The following is a 21,842-nucleotide window of genomic DNA, read 5'->3' on the forward strand; positions in this document are numbered from 1 at the left end:
GGGATTAAAAGGCGGGGAATGAGATATGGAGAATCAGAGGCGGGGAATCAGAGGCGGGGAAACAGAGGTGGGGAATCAGATATGGGGAATCAGAGGTGGCGAATCAAAGGCGGTGAATCAGAGATGGGGAATCAGAGGCAGGGAATCAGAGGCAGGGAATCAAACACGGGGAATCAGAGGCGGGGAATCAGAGCTGGGGAATCAGAGGCGGGGAATCAGAGTTGGGGAATCAAAGGCGGGGAATCAGATATGGGGAAACAGGGGCGGGGAATCAGAGGCGGGGAAACAGAGGCGGGGAATCAGATATGGGGAATCAGTGGCGGGGAAGTAGAGTTGGGGAATCAGAGGCAGGGAATCAGAGGCGGGGAAACAGAGGCGGGGAATCAGAGGCGGGGAATCAGAGGCGGGGAATCAGAGCTGTGGAATCAGAGGTGGGGAATCAGAGTTGGGGAATCAGAGGCGGGGAATCAGAGGCGGGGAATCAGAGGCAGGGAATCAGATGTGCGGAATCGGAGATGGGGAATCAGATGCAAGAAATCAGAGGCGGGGAATCAGAGGCGGGGAATCAGAGGCCGGGAATCAGATATGGTGAAACAGAGGCGGGGAATCAGAGGCGGGGAAACAGAGGCGGGGAATCAGATATGGGGAATCAGAGGTGGGGAATCAGAGTTTGGGAATCAGAGGCAGGGAATCAGAGGCTTGGAATCAGATGCAGGGAATCAGATGCGGGGAATCAGAGGCGGGGAATCAGAGCTGTGGAATCAGAGGTGGGGAATCAGAGTTGGGGAATCAGAGGCGGGGACTTAGATATTGGGAAACAGAGGCGGGGAATCAGAGGCGGGGAAACAGAGGCGGGGAATCAGAAATGGGGAATCAGAGGTTGGGAATCAGAGGCAGGGGATCAGATGTGCGGAATCAGAGATGGGGAATCAAAGGCAGGGAATCAGAATCAGAAGCAGGGAATCAGAGGCCGGGAATCAGAGGCCGGAATCAGATGCCGGGAATAAGAGGCCGGGAATCAGAGGTGGGGAATCAGAGTCCGGGAATCAGAGATGGGGATTCAGAGGCGGGGAATGAGATATGGGGAATCAGAGGCTGGGAATCAGACGGGGGGAATCAAAGGCGGGGAATCAGAGCTGGGGAATCAGAGGCAGGGAATCAGAGTTGGGGATTCAGAGGCGGGGAATCAGATATGGGGAAACAGAGGCGGGGAATCAGAGGCGGGCAAACAGAGGCGGGGAATTAGATATGGGGAATCAGAGGTGGGGAATCAGAGGTGGTGAATCAGAGATGGGGAATCACAGGCGGGGAATCAGAGGCAGGGAATAGAACGCGGGGAATCAGAGGCAGGGAATCAGAGCTGGGGAATCAGAGGCGGGGAATCATAGTGGGAATCAGAGGCGGGGAATCAGATATGGGGAAACAGAGGCGGGGAATCAGAGGCGGGGAAACAGAGGCGGGGAATCAGATATGGGGAATAGGATGCGGGGAATCAGAGGCGGGGAATCAGAGCTGGGGAATCAGAGGCGGGGAATCAGAGTTGGTGCATCAGAGGTGGGGAATTAGATATGGGGAAACAGAGGCGGGGAATCAGAGGCGGGGAAACAGAGGCGGGGAATCAGATATGGGGAATCAGAGGTGGGGAATCAGAGGCAGGGAATCAGATGTGCGGAATCAGAGATGGGGAATCAGAGGCAGGGAATCAGAATCAGAAGCGGGGAATCAGAGGCCTGGAATCAGATGCTGGGAATAAGAGGCCGGGAATCAGAGGTGGGGAATCAGAGTCCGGGAATCAGAGATTGGGATTAAAAGGCGGGGAATGAGATATGGAGATTCAGAGGCGGGGAATCAGAGGCGTGGAAACAGAGGTGGGGAATCAGATATGGGGAATCAGTGGTGGCGAATCAGAGGCGGTGAATCAGAGGCAGGGAATCAAACACGGGGAATCAGAGGCGGGGAATCAGAGCTGGGGAATCAGAGGCGGGGAATCAGAGTTGGGGAATCAGAGGTGGGGAATCAGATATGGGGAAACAGGGTCGGGGAATCAGAGGCGGGGAAACAGAGGCGGGGAATCAGATATGGGGAATCAGAGGTGTGGAATCAGAGGTTGGGAATCAGAGGCAGGGAATCAGAGGCGGGGAAACAGAGGCAGGGAATCAGATCTGGGGAATCAGTGGCGGGGAAGTAGAGTTGGGGAATCAGAGGCGGGGAATCAGAGGCAGGGAAACAGAGGCGGGGAATCAAACACGGGGAATCAGAGGTGGGGAATCAGAGGTTGGGAATCAGAGGCAGGGAATCAGAGGCGGGGAATCAGAGGCGGGGAATCAGAGGCAGGGAATCAGATGTGTGGAATCGGAGATGGGGAATCAGATGCAAGAAATCAGAGGCGGGGAATCAGAGGCGGGGAATCAGAGGCCGGGAATCAGATATGGTGAAACAGAGGCGGGGAATCAGAGGCGGGGAAACAGAGGCGGGGAATCAGATATGGGGAATCAGAGGTGGGGAATCAGAGTTTGGGAATCAGAGGCATGGAATCAGAGGCTTGGAATCAGATGCAGGGAATCAGATGCGGGGAATCAGAGGCGGGGAATCAGAGCTGTGGAATCAGAGGTGGTGAATCAGAGTTGGGGAATCAGAGGCGGGGACTTAGATATTGGGAAACAGAGGCGGGGAATCAGAGGCGAGGAAACAGAGGCGGGGAATCAGAAATGAGGAATCAGAGGTTGGGAATCAGAGGCAGGGGATCAGAATCAGAAGCAGGGAATCAGAGGCCGGGAATCAGAGGCCGGAATCAGATGCCGGGAATAAGAGGCCGGGAATCAGAGGTGGGGAATCAGAGTCCGGGAATCAGAGATGGGGATTCAGAGGCGGGGAATGAGATATGGGGAATCAGAGGCGGGGAATCAGAGGCGGGGAAACAGAGGCGGGGAATCAGATATGGGGAATCAAAGGTAGGGAATCAGGGGCGGGGTATCAGTGGCAGGGAATCAGAGGCGGGAAATCAGAGGCCGGGAATCAGAGGCGGTGAATCAGAGGCGGTGAATCAGAGGCAGGGAATCGGATGTGCGGAATCAGAGATGGGGAATCAGAGGTGGGGAATCAGAGGCGGTGAATCAGACATGGGTAATCAGAGGCGGGGAATCAGAGGCAGGAAATCAGACACGGGGAATCAGAGGCGGGGAATTAGAGCTGGGGAATTAGATGCAGGGAATCAGAGTTGGGGATTCAGAGGCGGGGAATCAGATATGGGGAAATAGAGGTGGGGAACCAGAGTTGGGCAAATAGAGGCGGGGAATCCGATATGGGGAAACAGTGGCGGGGATTCAGAGGCGTGGAAACAGAGGCGGGGAATCAGATATGGGGAATCAGAGGTGGGGAATCAGAGGTTGGGAATCAGAGGCAGGGAATCAGAGGCTGGGAATCAGATGCAGGGAATCAGATGTGCGGAATCAGAGATGGGGAATCAGAGGCAGGGAATCAGAATCAGAAGCGGGGAATCAGAGGCCTGGAATCAGATGCTGGGAATAAGAGGCCGGGAATCAGAGGTGGGGAATCAGAGTCCGGGAATCAGAGATTGGGATTAAAAGGCGGGGAATGAGATATGGAGAATCAGAGGCGGGGAATCAGAGGCGGGGAAACAGAGGTGGGGAAACAGATATGGGGAATCAGTGGTGGCGAATCAAAGGCGGTGAATCAGAGATGGGGAATCAGAGGCGGGGAATCAGAGGCAGGGAATCAAACCCGGGGAATCAGAGGCGGGGAATCAGAGCTGGGGAATCAGAGGCGGGGAATCAGAGTTGGGGAATCAGAGGCGGGGAATCAGATATGGGGAAACAGGGGCGGGGAATAAGAGGCGGGGAAACAGAGGCGGGGAATCAGATATGGGGAATCAGAGGTGTGGAATCAGAGGTTGGGAATCAGAGGCAGGGAATCAGAGGCGGGGAAACAGAGGCAGGGAATCAGATCTGGGGAATCAGTGGCGGGGAAGTAGAGTTGGGGAATCAGAGGCGGGGAATCAGAGGCGGGGAAACAGAGGCGGGGAATCAAACACGGGGAATCAGAGGTGGGGAATCAGAGGTTGGGAATCAGAGGCAGGGAATCAGAGGCGGGGAATCAGAGGCGGGGAATCAGAGGCAGGGAATCAGATGTGCGGAATCGGAGATGGGGAATCAGATGCAAGAAATCAGAGGCGGGGAATCAGAGGCGGGGAATCAGAGGCCGGGAATCAGATATGGTGAAACAGAGGCGGGGAATCAGAGGCGGGGAAACAGAGGCGGGGAATCAGATATGGGGAATCAGAGGTGGGGAATCAGAGTTTGGGAATCAGAGGCATGGAATCAGAGGCTTGGAATCAGATGCAGGGAATCAGATGCGGGGAATCAGAGGCGGGGAATCAGAGCTGTGGAATCAGAGGTAGTGAATCAGAGTTGGGGAATCAGAGGCGGGGACTTAGATATTGGGAAACAGAGGCGGGGAATCAGAGGCGAGGAAACAGAGGCGGGGAATCAGAAATGGGGAATCAGAGGTTGGGAATCAGAGGCAGGGGATCAGATGTGCGGAATCAGAGATGGGGAATCAAAGGCAGGGAATCAGAATCAGAAGCAGGGAATCAGAGGCCGGGGATCAGAGGCCGGAATCAGATGCCGGGAATAAGAGGCCGGGAATCAGAGGTGGGGAATCAGAGTCCGGGAATCAGAGATGGGGATTCAGAGGCGGGGAATGAGATATGGGGAATCAGAGGCGGGGAATCAGAGGCGGGGAATCAGAGGCGGGGAATCAGATATGGGGAATCAAAGGTAGGGAATCAGGGGCGGGGTATCAGTGGCAGGGAATCAGAGGCGGGAAATCAGAGGCCGGGAATCAGAGGCGGTGAATCAGAGGCGGTGAATCAGAGGCAGGGAATCGGATGTGCGGAATCGGAGATGGGGAATCAGAGGTGGGGAATCAGAGGCGGTGAATCAGACATGGGTAATCAGAGGCGGGGAATCAGAGGCAGGAAATCAGACACGGGGAATCAGAGGCGGGGAATTAGAGCTGGGGAATTAGATGCAGGGAATCAGAGTTGGGGATTCAGAGGCGGGGAATCAGATATGGGGAAATAGAGGTGGGGAACCAGAGTTGGGCAAATAGAGGCGGGGAATCCGATATGGGGAAACAGAGGCGGGGATTCAGAGGCGTGGAAACAGAGGCGGGGAATCAGATATGGGGAATCAGAGGTGGGGAATCAGAGGTTGGGAATCAGAGGCAGGGAATCAGAGGCTGGGAATCAGATGCAGGGAATCAGATGCGGGGATCAGAGGCGGGGAATCAGAGCTGGGGAATCAGAGGTGGGGAATCAGAGTTGGGGAATCAGAGGCGGGGACTTAGATATGGGGATACAGAGGCGGGGAATAGAGGCGGGAAACAGAGGCGGGGAATCAGATATTGTGAATCAGAGGTGGGGAATCAGAGGCAGGGAATCAGATGTGCGGAATCAGAGATGGGGAATCAGAGGCAGGGAATCAGAATCAGAAGCAGGGAATAAGACGCGGGGAATCAGAGGCGGGGAATCAGAGCTGGGGAAGCAGAGGCAGTGCATCAGAGGCAGGGAATCAGAGGCTGGGAATCAGATGCAGGGAATCAGATGCGGGGATCAGAGGCGGGGAATCAGAGCTGGGGAATCAGAGGTGGGGAATCAGAGTTGGGGAATCAGAGGCGGGGACTTAGATATGGGGAAACAGAGGCGGGGAATCAGAGGCGGGAAACAGAGGCGGGGAATCAGATATTGTGAATCAGAGGTGGGGAATCAGAGGCAGGGAATCAGATGTGCGGAATCAGAGATGGGGAATCAGAGGCAGGGAATCAGAATCAGAAGCAGGGAATAAGACGCGGGGAATCAGAGGCGGGGAATCAGAGCTGGGGAAGCAGAGGCAGTGAATCAGAGGCTGGGATTCAGAGGCAGGGAATCGGATGTGCGGAATCAGAGATGGGGAATCAGAGGTGGGGAATCAGAGGCGGTGAATCAGACATGGGTAATCAGAGGCGGGGAATCAGAGGCAGGGAATCGGATGTGCGGAATCAGAGATGGGGAATCAGAGGTGGGGAATCAGAGGCGGTGAATCAGACATGGGTAATCAGAGGCGGGGAATCAGAGGCAGGAAATCAGACACGGGGAATCAGAGGCGGGGAATTAGAGCTGGGGAATTAGATGCAGGGAATCAGAGTTGGGGATTCAGAGGCGGGGAATCAGATATGGGGAAATAGAGGTGGGGAACCAGAGTTGGGCAAATAGAGGCGGGGAATCCGATATGGGGAAACAGAGGCGGGGATTCAGAGGCGTGGAAACAGAGGCGGGGAATCAGATATGGGGAATCAGAGGTGGGGAATCAGAGGTTGGGAATCAGAGGCAGGGAATCAGAGGCTGGGAATCAGATGCAGGGAATCAGATGTGCGGAATCAGAGATGGGGAATCAGAGGCAGGGAATCAGAATCAGAAGCGGGGAATCAGAGGCCTGGAATCAGATGCTGGGAATAAGAGGCCGGGAATCAGAGGTGGGGAATCAGAGTCCGGGAATCAGAGATTGGGATTAAAAGGCGGGGAATGAGATATGGAGAATCAGAGGCGGGGAATCAGAGGCGGGGAAACAGAGGTGGGGAAACAGATATGGGGAATCAGTGGTGGCGAACCAAAGGCGGTGAATCAGAGATGGGGAATCAGAGGCGGGGAATCAGAGGCAGGGAATCAAACACGGGGAATCAGAGGCGGGGAATCAGAGCTGGGGAATCAGAGGCGGGGAATCAGAGTTGGGGAATCAGAGGCGGGGAATCAGATATGGGGAAACAGGGGCGGGGAATCAGAGGCGGGGAAACAGAGGCGGGGAATCAGATATGGGGAATCAGAGGTGTGGAATCAGAGGTTGGGAATCAGAGGCAGGGAATCAGAGGCGGGGAAACAGAGGCAGGGAATCAGATCTGGGGAATCAGTGGCGGGGAAGTAGAGTTGGGGAATCAGAGGCGGGGAATCAGAGGCGGGGAAACAGAGGCGGGGAATCAAACACGGGGAATCAGAGGTGGGGAATCAGAGGTTGGGAATCAGAGGCAGGGAATCAGAGGCGGGGAATCAGAGGCGGGGAATCAGAGGCAGGGAATCAGATGTGCGGAATCGGAGATGGGGAATCACATGCAAGAAATCAGAGGCGGGGAATCAGAGGCGGGGAATCAGAGGCCGGGAATCAGATATGGTGAAACAGAGGCGGGGAATCAGAGGCGGGGAAACAGAGGCGGGGAATCAGATATGGGGAATCAGAGGTGGGGAATCAGAGTTTGGGAATCAGAGGCATGGAATCAGAGGCTTGGAATCAGATGCAGGGAATCAGATGCGGGGAATCAGAGGCGGGGAATCAGAGCTGTGGAATCAGAGGTGTTGAATCAGAGTTGGGGAATCAGAGGCGGGGACTTAGATATTGGGAAACAGAGGCGGGGAATCAGAGGCGAGGAAACAGAGGCGGGGAATCAGAAATGGGGAATCAGAGGTTGGGAATCAGAGGCAGGGGATCAGATGTGCGGAATCAGAGATGGGGAATCAGAGGCAGGGAATCAGAATCAGAAGCAGGGAATAAGACGCGGGGAATCAGAGGCGGGGAATCAGAGCTGGGGAAGCAGAGGCAGTGAATCAGAGGCTGGGATTCAGAGGCAGGGAATCGGATGTGCGGAATCAGAGATGGGGAATCAGAGGTGGGGAATCAGAGGCGGTGAATCAGACATGGGTAATCAGAGGCGGGGAATCAGAGGCAGGAAATCAGACACGGGGAATCAGAGGCGGGGAATCAGAGCTGGGAAATTAGAGGCAGGGAATCAGAGTTGGGGATTCAGAGGCGGGGAATCAGATATGGGGAAACAGAGGCGGGGAATCAGAGGCGGGGACTTAGATATGGGGAATCAGAGGCGGGGAATCAGATATGGGGAAACAGGGGCGGGGAATCAGAGGCGGGGAAACAGAGGCGGGGAATCAGATATGGGGAATCAGAGGTGTGGAATCAGATGTTGGGAATCAGAGGCAGGGAAACAGAGGCGGGGAAACAGAGGCGGGGAATCAGATATGGGGAATCAGAGGTGGCGAATCAAAGGCGGTGAAACAGAGATGGGGAATCAGGGCAGGGAATCAGAGGCAGGGAAACAAACACGGGGAATCAGAGCTGGGGAATCAGAGGCGGGGAATTAGAGTTGGGGAATCAGAGGAGGGAAATCAGAGGCGGGGAAACGGAGGCGGAGAATCAGATATGGGGAATCAGAGGTGGGGAATCAGAGGTTGGGAATCAGAGGCAGGGAATCAGAGGCGAAAATCAGAGGCAGGGAATCAGAGGCAGGGAATCAGATGTGCGGAATCGGAGATGGGGAATCAGAGGCAGGGAATCAGAGGCGGGGAATCAGAGGTGGGGAATCAGAGGCCGGGAATCAGATATGGGGAAACAGAGGCGGGGAATCAGAGGCGGGGAAACAGAGGCGGGGAATCAGATATGGGGAATCAGAGGTGGGGAATCAGAGGTTGGGAATCAGAGGCAGGTAATCAGAGGCTTGAAATCAGATGCAGGGAATCAGATGCGGGGAATCAGAGGCGGGGAATCAGAGCTGGGGAATCAGAGGTGGGGAATCAGAGTTGGGGAATCAGAGGCGGGGACTTAGATATTGAGAAACAGAGGCGGGGAATCAGAGGCGGGGAAACAGAGGCGGGGAATCAGATATGGGGAATCAGAGGTGGGGAATCAGAGGCAGGGAATCAGATGTACGGAATCAGAGATGGGGAATCAGAGGCAGGGAATCAGAATCAGAAGCAGGGAATCAGAGGCCGGGAATCAGAGGCCGGAATCAGATGCCGGGAATAAGAGGCCGGGAATCAGAGGTGGGGAATCAGAGTCCGGGAATCAGAGATGGGGATTCAGAGGCGGGGAATGAGATATGGGGAATCAGAGGCGGGGAATCAGAGGCGGTGAAACAGAGGCGGGGAATCAGATATGGGGAATCAGAGGTGGGGAATCTGGGGCGGGGTATCAGTGGCAGGGAATCAGAGGCGGGTATTCAGAGGCCGGGAATCAGAGGCGGTGAATCAGAGGCGGGGAATCAGAGGCAGGGAATCGGATGTGCGGATTCAGAGATGGGGAATCAGAGGTGGGGAATCAGAGGCGGTGAATCAGACATGGGTAATCAGAGGCGGGGAATCAGAGGACGGAAATCAGACACTGGGAATCAGAGGCGGGGAATCAGAGCTGGGGAATTAGATGCAGGGAATCAGAGTTGGGGATTCAGAGGCGGGGAATCAGATATGGGGAAACAGAGGTGGGGAATCAGAGGTGGGCAAATAGATGCGGGGAATCTGATATGGGGAAACAGAGGCGGGGAATCAGAGGCGTGGAAACAGATGCGGGGAATCAGATATGGGGAATCAGAGGTGGGGAATCAGAGGTTGGGAATCAGAGGCAGGGAATCAGAGGCTGGGAATCAGATGCAGGGAATCAGATGCGGGTATCAGAGGCGGGGAATCAGAGCTGGGGAATCAGAGGTGGGGAATCAGAGTTGGGGAATCAGAGGCGGGGACTTAGATATGAGGAAACAGAGGCGGGGAATCAGAGGCGGGGAAACAGAGGCAGGGAATCAGATATGGGGAATCAGAGGTGGGGAATCAGAGGCAGGGAATCAGATGTGCGGAATCAGAGATGGGGAATCAGAGGCAGGGAATCAGAATCAGAAGCAGGGAATAAGACGCGGGGAATCAGAGGCGGGGAATCAGAGCTGGGGAAGCAGAGGCAGTGAATCAGAGGCGGGGAATCAGAGGCAGGGAATCGGATGTGCGGAATCAGAGATGGGGAATCAGAGGTGGGGAATCAGAGGCGGTGAATCAGACATGGGTAATCAGGGGCGGGGAATCAGAGGCAGGAAATCAGACACGGGGAATCAGAGGCTGGAAATCAGAGCTGGGAAATTAGAGGCAGGGAATCAGAGTTGGGGATTCAGAGGCGGGGAATCAGATATGGGGAAACAGAGGCGGGGAATCAGAGGCGGGAAAATAGAGGCGGGGAATCAGATATGGGGAAACAGAGGCGGGGAATCAGAGGCGGGGAAACAGAGGCGGGGAATCAGATATGGGGAATCAGAGGTGGGGAATCAGAGGTTGGGAATCAGAGGCAGGGAATCAGAGGCTGGGAATCAGATGCAGGGAATCAGATGCGGGGAATCAGAGGCGGGGAATCAGAGCTGGAGTATCAGAGGTGGGGAATCAAAGTTGGGGAATCAGAGGCGGGGACTTAGATATGGGGAATCAGATATGGGGAAACAGGGGCGGGGAATCAGAGGCGGGGAAACAGAGGCGGGGAATCAGATATGGGCAATCAGAGGTGTGGAATCAGAGGTTGGGAATCAGAGGCAGGGAATCAGAGGCGGGGAAACAGAGGCGGGGAATCAGATATGGGGAATCAGAGGTGGCGAATCAAAGGCGGTGAAGCAGAGATGGGGAATCAGGGCAGGGAATCAGAGGCAGGGAATCAAACACGGGGAATCAGAGCTGGGGAATCAGAGGCGGGGAATTAGAGTTGTGGAATCAGAGGAGGGGAATCAGAGGCGGGGAAACAGAGGCGGGGAATCAGATATGGGGAATCAGAGGTGGGGAATCAGAGGTTAGGAATCAGAGGCATGGAATCAGAGGCGGGGAATCAGAGGCCGGGAATCAGATATGGGGAAACAGAGGCGGGGAATCAGAGGCCGGGTATCAGAGGCGGGGAATCAGAATCAGAAGCAGGGAATAAGACGCGGGGAATCAGAGGCGGGGAATCAGAGCTGGGGAAGCAGAGGCAGTGAATCAGAGGCGGGGAATCAGAGGCAGGGAATCGGATGTGCGGAATCAGAGATGGGGAATCAGATGTGCGGAATCGGAGATGGGGAATCAGAGGCAGGGAATCAGAGGCGGGGAATCAGAGGTGGGGAATCAGAGGCCGGGAATCAGATATGGGGAAACAGAGGCGGGGAATCAGAGGCGTGGAAACAGATGCGGGGAATCAGATATGGGGAATCAGAGGTGGGGAATCAGAGGTTGGGAATCAGAGGCAGGGAATCAGAGGCTGGGAATCAGATGCAGGGAATCAGATGCGGGTATCAGAGGCGGGGAATCAGAGCTGGGGAATCAGAGGTGGGGAATCAGAGTTGGGGAATCAGAGGTGGGGACTTAGATATGAGGAAACAGAGGCGGGGAATCAGAGGCGGGGAAACAGAGGCAGGGAATCAGATATGGGGATTCAGAGGTGGGGAATCAGAGGCAGGGAATCAGATGTGCGGAATCAGAGATGGGGAATCAGAGGCAGGGAATCAGAATCAGAAGCAGGGAATAAGACGCGGGGAATCAGAGGCGGGGAATCAGAGCTGGGGAAGCAGAGGCAGTGAATCAGAGGCGGGGAATCAGAGGCAGGGAATCGGATGTGCGGAATCAGAGATGGGGAATCAGAGGTGGGGAATCAGAGGCGGTGAATCAGACATGGGTAATCAGGGGCGGGGAATCAGAGGCAGGAAATCAGACACGGGGAATCAGAGGCGGGAAATCAGAGCTGGGAAATTAGAGGCAGGGAATCAGAGTTGGGGATTCAGAGGCGGGGAATCAGATATGGGGAAACAGAGGCGGGGAATCAGAGGCGGGAAAATAGAGGCGGGGAATCAGATATGGGGAAACAGAGGCGGGGAATCAGAGGCGGGGAAACAGAGGCGGGGAATCAGATATGGGGAATCAGAGGTGGGGATCCAGAGTTGGGCAAATAGAGGCGGGGAATCCGATATGGGGAAACAGAGGCGGGGATTCAGAGGCGTGGAAACAGAGGCGGGGAATCAGATATGGGGAATCAGAGGTGGGGAATCAGAGGTTGGGAATCAGAGGCAGGGAATCAGAGGCGAGGAAACAGAGCTGGGGAATCAGAGGCGGTGAATCAGAATTGGGGAATCAGAGATGGGGAATCAGAGATGGTGAATCAGAGGCGGGGAATCAGACGCGGGGAATCAGAGGTGGTGAATCAGAGATGTGGTATCAGAGGCGGGGAATCAGAGGCAGGGAATCAGACGCGGGGAATCAGACGCGGGGAATCATAGCTGGCGAATCAGAGGCGGGGAATCAGAGGTGGTGAATCAGAGGCGGGGAAACAGAGGCGGCAAATCAGATATGGGGAACCAGAGGTGGGGAATCAGAGGTTGTGAATCAGAGATGGGGAATCAGATATGGGGAGTCAGAGGTGGCGAATCAAAGGCGATGAATCAGAGATGGGGAATCAGAGGCCGGGAATCAGAGGCAGGGAATCAAACACGGGGAATCAGAGGCGGGGAATCAGAGCTGGGGAATCAGAGGCGGGGAATCAGAGGTGGGGAATCAGAGGCGGTGAATCAGACATGGGTAATCAGAGGCGGGGAATCAGAGGACGGAAATCAGACACTGGGAATCAGAGGCGGGGAATCAGAGCTGGGGAATTAGATGCAGGGAATCAGAGTTGGGGATTCAGAGGCGGGGAATCAGATATGGGGAAACAGAGGTGGGGAATCAGAGGTGGGCAAATAGATGCGGGGAATCTGATATGGGGAAACAGAGGCGGGGAATCAGAGGCGTGGAAACAAATGCGGGGAATCAGATATGGGGAATCAGAGGTGGGGAATCAGAGGTTGGGAACCAGAGGCAGGGAATCAGAGGCTGGGAATCAGATGCAGGGAATCAGATGCGGGTATCAGAGGCGGGGAATCAGAGCTGGGGAATCAGAGGTGGGGAATCAGAGTTGGGGAATCAGAGGCGGGGACTTAGATATGAGGAAACAGAGGCGGGGAATCAGAGGCGGGGAAACAGAGGCAGGGAATCAGATATGGGGAATCAGAGGTGGGGAATCAGAGGCAGGGAATCAGATGTGCGGAATCAGAGATGGGGAATCAGAGGCAGGGAATCAGAATCAGAAGCAGGGAATAAGACGCGGGGAATCAGAGGCGGGGAATCAGAGCTGGGGAAGCAGAGGCAGTGAATCAGAGGCGGGGAATCAGAGGCAGGGAATCGGATGTGCGGAATCAGAGATGGGGAATCAGAGGTGGGGAATCAGAGGCGGTGAATCAGACATGGGTAATCAGGGGCGGGGAATCAGAGGCAGGAAATCAGACACGGGGAATCAGAGGCGGGAAATCAGAGCTGGGAAATTAGAGGCAGGGAATCAGAGTTGGGGATTCAGAGGCGGGGAATCAGATATGGGGAAACAGAGGCGGGGAATCAGAGGCGGGAAAATAGAGGCGGGGAATCAGATATGGGGAAACAGAGGCGGGGAATCAGAGGCGGGGAAACAGAGGCGGGGAATCAGATATGGGGAATCAGAGGTGGGGATCCAGAGTTGGGCAAATAGAGGCGGGGAATCCGATATGGGGAAACAGAGGCGGGGATTCAGAGGCGTGGAAACAGAGGCGGGGAATCAGATATGGGGAATCAGAGGTGGGGAATCAGAGGTTGGGAATCAGAGGCAGGGAATCAGAGGCTGGGAATCAGATGCAGGGAATCAGATGCGGGGATCAGAGGCGGGGAATCAGAGCTGGGGAATCAGAGGTGGGGAATCAGAGTTGGGGAATCAAAGGCGGGGACTTAGATATGGGGAAACAGAGGCGAGGAATAGAGGCGGGAAACAGAGGCGGGGAATCAGATATTGTGAATCAGAGGTGGGGAATCAGAGGCAGGGAATCAGATGTGCGGAATCAGAGATGGGGAATCAGAGGCAGGGAATCAGAATCAGAAGCAGGGAATAAGACGCGGGGAATCAGAGGCGGGGAATCAGAGCTGGGGAAGCAGAGGCAGTGAATCAGAGGCAGGGAATCAGAGGCTGGGAATCAGATGCAGGGAATCAGATGCGGGGATCTGAGGCGGGGAATCAGAGCTGGGGAATCAGAGGTGGGGAATCAGAGTTGGGGAATCAGAGGCGGGGACTTAGATATGGGGAAACAGAGGCGGGGAATCAGAGGCGGTAAACAGAGGCGGGGAATCAGATATTGTGAATCAGAGGTGGGGAATCAGAGGCAGGGAATCAGATGTGCGGAATCAGAGATGGGGAATCAGAGGCAGGGAATCAGAATCAGAAGCAGGGAATAAGACGCGGGGAATCAGAGGCGGGGAATCAGAGCTGGGGAAGCAGAGGCAGTGAATCAGAGGCTGGGATTCAGAGGCAGGGAATCGGATGTGCGGAATCAGAGATGGGGAATCAGAGGTGGGGAATCAGAGGCGGTGAATCAGACATGGGTAATCAGAGGCGGGGAATCAGAGGCAGGAAATCAGACACGGGGAATCAGAGGCGGGGAATCAGAGCTGGGAAATTAGAGGCAGGGAATCAGAGTTGGGGATTCAGAGGCGGGGAATCAGATATGGGGAAACAGAGGCGGGGAATCAGAGGCGGGGTCTTAGATATGGGGAATCAGAGGCGGGGAATCAGATATGGGGAAACAGGGGCGGGGAATCAGAGGCGGGGAAACAGAGGCGGGGAATCAGATATGGGGAATCAGAGGTGTGGAATCAGATGTTGGGAATCAGAGGCAGGGAAACAGAGGCGGGGAAACAGAGGCGGGGAATCAGATATGGGGAATCAGAGGTGGCGAATCAAAGGCGGTGAAACAGAGATGGGGAATCAGGGCAGGGAATCAGAGGCAGGGAAACAAACACGGGGAATCAGAGCTGGGGAATCAGAGGCGGGGAATTAGAGTTGGGGAATCAGAGGAGGGGAATCAGAGGCGGGGAAACGGAGGCGGAGAATCAGATATGGGGAATCAGAGGTGGGGAATCAGAGGTTGGGAATCAGAGGCAGGGAATCAGAGGCGGGGAATCAGAGGCAGGGAATCAGAGGCAGGGAATCAGATGTGCGGAATCGGAGATGGGGAATCAGAGGCAGGGAATCAGAGGCGGGGAATCAGAGGTGGGGAATCAGAGGCCGGGAATCAGATATGGGGAAACAGAGGCGGGGAATCAGAGGCGGGGAAACAGAGGCGGGGAATCAGATATGGGGAATCAGAGGTGGGGAATCAGAGGTTGGGAATCAGAGGCAGGTAATCAGAGGCTTGGAATCAGATGCAGGGAATCAGATGCGGGGAATCAGAGGCGGGGAATCAGAGCTGGGGAATCAGAGGTGGGGAATCAGAGTTGGGGAATCAGAGGCGGGGACTTAGATATTGAGAAACAGAGGCGGGGAATCAGAGGCGGGGAAACAGAGGCGGGGAATCAGATATGGGGAATCAGAGGTGGGGAATCAGAGGCAGGGAATCAGATGTACGGAATCAGAGATGGGGAATCAGAGGCAGGGAATCAGAATCAGAAGCAGGGAATCAGAGGCCGGGAATCAGAGGCCGGAATCAGATGCCGGGAATAAGAGGCCGGGAATCAGAGGTGGGGAATCAGAGTCCGGGAATCAGAGATGGGGATTCAGAGGCGGGGAATGAGATATGGGGAATCAGAGGCGGGGAATCATAGGCGGGGAAACAGAGGCGGGGAATCAGATATGGGGAATCAGAGGTGGGGAATCTGGGGCGGGGTATCAGTGGCAGGGAATCAGAGGCGGGAATTCAGAGGCCGGGAATCAGAGGCGGTGAATCAGAGGCGGGGAATCAGAGGCAGGGAATCGGATGTGCGGATTCAGAGATGGGGAATCAGAGGTGGGGAATCAGAGGCGGTTAATCAGACATGGGTAATCAGAGGCCGGGAATCAGAGGACGGAAATCAGACACTGGGAATCAGAGGCGGGGAATCAGAGCTGGGGAATTAGATGCAGGGAATCAGAGTTGGGGATTCAGAGGCGGGGAATCAGATATGGGGAAACAGAGGTGGGGAATCAGAGGTGGGCAAATAGATGCGGGGAATCTGATATGGGGAAACAGAGGCGGGGAATCAGAGGCGTGGAAACAGATGCGGGGAATCAGATATGGGGAATCAGAGGTGGGGAATCAGAGGTTGGGAATCAGAGGCAGGGAATCAGAGGCTGGGAATCAGATGCAGGGAATCAGATGCGGGTATCAGAGGCGGGGAATCAGAGCTGGGGAATCAGAGGTGGGGAATCAGAGTTGGGGAATCAGAGGCGGGGACTTAGATATGAGGAAACAGAGGCGGGGAATCAGAGGCGGGGAAACAGAGGCAGGGAATCAGATATGGGGAATCAGAGGTGGGGAATCAGAGGCAGGGAATCAGATGTGCGGAATCAGAGATGGGGAATCAGAGGCAGGGAATCAGAATCAGAAGCAGGGAATAAGACGCGGGGAATCAGAGGCGGGGAATCAGAGCTGGGGAAGCAGAGGCAGTGAATCAGAGGCGGGGAATCAGAGGCAGGGAATCGGATGTGCGGAATCAGAGATGGGGAATCAGAGGTGGGGAATCAGAGGCGGTGAATCAGACATGGGTAATCAGGGGCGGGGAATCAGAGGCAGGAAATCAGACACGGGGAATCAGAGGCGGGAAATCAGAGCTGGGAAATTAGAGGCAGGGAATCAGAGTTGGGGATTCAGAGGCGGGGAATCAGATATGGGGAAACAGAGGCGGGGAATCAGAGGCGGGAAAATAGAGGCGGGGAATCAGATATGGGGAAACAGAGGCGGGGAATCAGAGGCGGGGAAACAGAGGCGGGGAATCAGATATGGGGAATCAGAGGTGGGGAATCAGAGGTTGGGAATCAGAGGCAGGGAATCAGAGGCTGGGAATCAGATGCAGGGAATCAGATGCGGGGAATCAGAGGCGGGGAATCAGAGCTGGAGTATCAGAGGAGGGGAATCAAAGTTGGGGAATCAGAGGCGGGGACTTAGATATGGGGAATCAGATATGGGGAAACAGGGGCGGGGAATCAGAGGCGGGGAAACAGAGGCGGGGAATCAGATATGGGCAATCAGAGGTGTGGAATCAGAGGTTGGGAATCAGAGGCAGGGAATCAGAGGCGGGGAAACAGAGGCGGGGAATCAGATATGGGGAATCAGAGGTGGCGAATCAAAGGCGGTGAAGCAGAGATGGGGAATCAGGGCAGGGAATCAGAGGCAGGGAATCAAACACGGGGAATCAGAGCTGGGGAATCAGAGGCGGGGAATTAGAGTTGTGGAATCAGAGGAGGGGAATCAGAGGCGGGGAAACAGAGGCGGGGAATCAGATATGGGGAATCAGAGGTGGGGAATCAGAGGTTGGGAATCAGAGGCATGGAATCAGAGGCGGGGAATCAGAGGCCGGGAATCAGATATGGGGAAACAGAGGCGGGGAATCAGAGGCCGGGTATCAGAGGCGGGGAATCAGAGGCCGGGAATCAGATATGGGGAAACAGAGGCGGGGAATCAGAGGTGGGGAAACAGAGGCGGGGAATCAGATATGGGGAATGAGAGGTGGGGAATCAGAGGTTGGGAATCAGAGGCAGGGAATCAGAGGCTTGGAATCAGATGCAGGGAATCAGATGCGGGGAATCAGAGGCGGGGAATCAGAGCTGGGGAATCAGAGGTGGGGAATCAGATTTGGGGAATCAGAGGCGGGGACTTAGATATTGGGAAACAGAGGCGGGGAATCAGAGGCGGGGAAACAGAGGCGGGGAATCAGATATGGGGATTCAGAGGTGGCGAATCAAAGGCGGTGAATCAGAGATGGGGAATCAGAGGCCGGGAATCAGAGGCAGGGAATCAAACACGTGGAATCAGAGGCGGGGAATCAGAGCTGGGGAATCAGAGGCGGGGAATCAGAGTTGGAGAATCAGAGGCGGGGAATCAGACGCAGGGAATCAATATGGGAAATCAGAGGTGGGGAATCAGAGGTTGGGAATCAGAAGAAGGGAATCAGAGGCGAGGAATCAGAGCTGGGGAATCAGAGGCGGGGAATCAGAATTGGGGAATCAGAGATGGGGAATCAGAGATGGGGAATCAGAGGCGGGGAATCAGACGCGGGGAATCAGAGGTGGTGAATCAGAGATGTGGAATCAGAGGCGGGGAATCGGAGGAAGGGAATCAGACGCGGGGAATCAGAGGCGGGGAATCATAGCTGGCGAATCAGAGGCGGGGAATCAGAGGTGGGGAATCAGAGGCGGGGAATCAGATATTGGGAATCAGAGGTGGGGAATCAGAGGCGGGGTAACAGAGGCGGGGAATCAGATATGTGGAATCAGAGGTGGGGAATCAGAGGTTGTAAATCAGAGATGGGGAATCAGAGGCGGGGAATCAGAGGCCGGTAATCAGACGCGGGGAATCAGAGGCGGGGATTCAGAGCTGGGGAATCAGAGGCGGGGAATCAGAGTTGGGGAATCAGAGGCGGGGAATCAGATATGGGGAATCAGAGGCGGGGAGTCAGAGGCGGGGAAACAGAGGCGAGAAATCAGATATGGGGAATCAGAGGTGGGGAATCAGGGGCGCAGTATCAGTGGCAGGGAATCAGAGGCGGGAAATCAGAGGCCGGGAATCAGAGGCGGTGAATCAGAGGCGGGGAATCAGAGGCAGGGAATCGGATGTGCGGAATCAGAGATGGGGAATCAGAGGTGGGGAATCAGAGGCGGTGAATCAGACATGGGTAATCAGAGGCGGGGAATCAGAGGCAGGAAATCAGACACGGGAAATCAGAGGCGGGGAATCAGAGCTGGGGAATTAGATGCAGGGAATTAGAGTCGGGGATTCAGAGGCGGTGAATCAGATCTGGGGAAACAGAGGTGGGGAATCAGAGGCGGGCAAGTAGAGGTGGGGAATCAGATATGGGGAAACAGTGGCGGGGAATCAGAGGCGGGGAAACAGAGGCGGGGAATCAGATATGGGGAATCAGAGGTGGGGAATCAGAGCTGGGGAATCAGAGGTGGGGAATCAGAGTTGGGGAATCAGAGGCGGGGTGTTAGATATGTGGAAACAGAGGCGGGGAATCAGAGTCGGGGAAACAGAGGCGGGGAATCAGATATGGGGAATCAGAGGTGGGGAATCAGAGGCAGGGAATCAGATGTGCGGAATCAGTGATGGGGAATCAGAGGCAGGGAATCAGATATGGGGAAACAGGGGCGGGGAATCGGAGGCGGGGAAACAGAGGCGGGGAATCAGATATGGGGAATCAGAGGTGTGGAATCAGAGGTTGGGAATCAGAGGCAGGGAATCAGAGGCGGGGAAACAGAGGCGGGGAATCAGATATGGGGAATCAGAGGTGGCGAATCAAAGGCGGTAAAACAGAGATGGGGAATCAGGGCAGGGAATCAGAGGCAGGGAATCAAACACGGGGAATCAGAGCTGGGGAATCAGAGGCGGGGAATTAGAGTTGGGGAATCAGAGGAGGGGAATCAGAGGCGGGGAAACAGAGGCGGGGAATCAGAGGTGGGGAATCAGAGGTGGGGAATCAGAGGCCGGGAATCAGATATGGGGAAACAGAGGCGGGGAATCAGAGGCAGGGAAACAGAGGCGGGGAATCAGATATGGGGAATCAGAGGTGGGGAATCAGAGTTTGGGAATCAGAGGCAGGGAATCAGAGGCTTGGAATCAGATGCAGGGAATCAGATGCGGGGAATCAGAGGCGGGGAATCAAAGCTGGGGAATCAGAGGTGGGGAATCAGAGTTGGGGAATCAGAGGCGGGGACTTAGATATTGGGAAACAGAGGCGGGGAATCAGAGGCGGGGAAACAGAGGCGGGGAATCAGATATGGGGAATCAGAAGTGGGGAATCAGAGGCAGGGAATCAGATGTACGGAATCAGAGATGGGGAATCAGAGACAGGGAATCAGAATCAGAAGCAGGGAATAAGACGCGGGGAATCAGAGGTGGGGAATCAGAGCTGGGGAAGCAGAGGCAGTGAATATGAGGCGGGGAATCAGAGGCAGGGAATCGGATGTGCAGAATCAGAGGCGGGGAATCAGAGGCAGGCAAATAGAGGCGGGGAATCAGATATGGGGAAACAGAGGCGGGGAATCGGAGGCGGGGAAACAGACATGGGTAATCAGAGGCGGGGAATCAGAGGCAGAAATTCAGACACGGGGAATCAGAGGCGGGGAATCAGAGCTGGGAAATTAGAGGCAGGGAATCAGAGTTGGGGATTCAGAGGCGGGGAATCAGACATGGGGAAACAGAGGCGGGGAATCAGAGGCGGGGAATCAGATATGGGGAAACAGAGGCAGGGAATCAGAGGCGGGGAATCAGAGGCGGGGAATCACAGGCGGGGAATCAGAGGCAGGGAATAGAACGCGGGGAATCAGAGGCAGGGAATCAGAGCTGGGGAATCAGAGGCGGGGAATCATAGTGGGAATCAGAGGCGGGGAATCAGATATGGGGAAACAGAGGCGGGGAATCAGAGGCGGGGAAACAGAGGCGGGGAATCAGATATGGGGAATAGGATGCGGGGAATCAGAGGCGGGGAATCAGAGCTGGGGAATCAGAGGCGGGGAATCAGAGTTGGTGCATCAGAGGTGGGGAATTAGATATGGGGAAACAGAGGCGGGGAATCAGAGGCGGGGAAACAGAGGCGGGGAATCAGATATGGGGAATCGGAGGTGGGGAATCAGAGGCAGGGAATCAGATGTGCGGAATCAGAGATGGGGAATCAGAGGCAGGGAATCAGAATCAGAAGCGGGGAATCAGAGGCCTGGAATCAGATGCTGGGAATAAGAGGCCGGGAATCAGAGGTGGGGAATCAGAGTCCGGGAATCAGAGATTGGGATTAAAAGGCGGGGAATGAGATATGGAGAATCAGAGGCGGGGAATCAGAGGCGGGGAAACAGAGGTGGGGAATCAGATATGGGGAATCAGTGGTGGCGAATCAAAGGCGGTGAATCAGAGATGGGGAATCAGAGGCGGGGAATCAGAGGCAGGGAATCAAACACGGGGAATCAGAGGCGGGGAATCAGAGCTGGGGAATCAGAGGCGGGGAATCAGAGTTGGGGAATCAGAGGCGGGGAATCAGATATGGGGAAACAGGGTCGGGGAATCAGAGGCGGGGAAACAGAGGCGGGGAATCAGATATGGGGAATCAGAGGTGTGGAATCAGAGGTTGGGAATCAGAGGCAGGGAATCAGAGGCGGGGAAACAGAGGCAGGGAATCAGATCTGGGGAATCAGTGGCGGGGAAGTAGAGTTGGGGAATCAGAGGCGGGGAATCAGAGGCAGGGAAACAGAGGCGGGGAATCAAACACGGGGAATCAGAGGTGGGGAATCAGAGGTTGGGAATCAGAGGCAGGGAATCAGAGGCGGGGAATCAGAGGCGGGGAATCAGAGGCAGGGAATCAGATGTGCGGAATCGGAGATGGGGAATCAGATGCAAGAAATCAGAGGCGGGGAATCAGAGGCGGGGAATCAGAGGCCGGGAATCAGATATGGTGAAACAGAGGCGGGGAATCAGAGGCGGGGAAACAGAGGCGGGGAATCAGATATGGGGAATCAGAGGTGGGGAATCAGAGTTTGGGAATCAGAGGCATGGAATCAGAGGCTTGGAATCAGATGCAGGGAATCAGATGCGGGGAATCAGAGGCGGGGAATCAGAGCTGTGGAATCAGAGGTGGTGAATCAGAGTTGGGGAATCAGAGGCGGGGACTTAGATATTGGGAAACAGAGGCGGGGAATCAGAGGCGAGGAAACAGAGGCGGGGAATCAGAAATGGGGAATCAGAGGTTGGGAATCAGAGGCAGGGGATCAGATGTGCGGAATCAGAGATGGGGAATCAAAGGCAGGGAATCAGAATCAGAAGCAGGGAATCAGAGGCCGGGAATCAGAGGCCGGAATCAGATGCCGGGAATAAGAGGCCGGGAATCAGAGGTGGGGAATCAGAGTCCGGGAATCAGAGATGGGGATTCAGAGGCGGGGAATGAGATATGGGGAATCAGAGGCGGGGAATCAGAGGCGAGGAAACAGAGGCGGGGAATCAGATATGGGGAA

Source organism: Narcine bancroftii, chromosome 2, assembly GCF_036971445.1.
Source record: "Narcine bancroftii isolate sNarBan1 chromosome 2, sNarBan1.hap1, whole genome shotgun sequence".
Lineage (NCBI taxonomy): Eukaryota > Metazoa > Chordata > Chondrichthyes > Torpediniformes > Narcinidae > Narcine > Narcine bancroftii.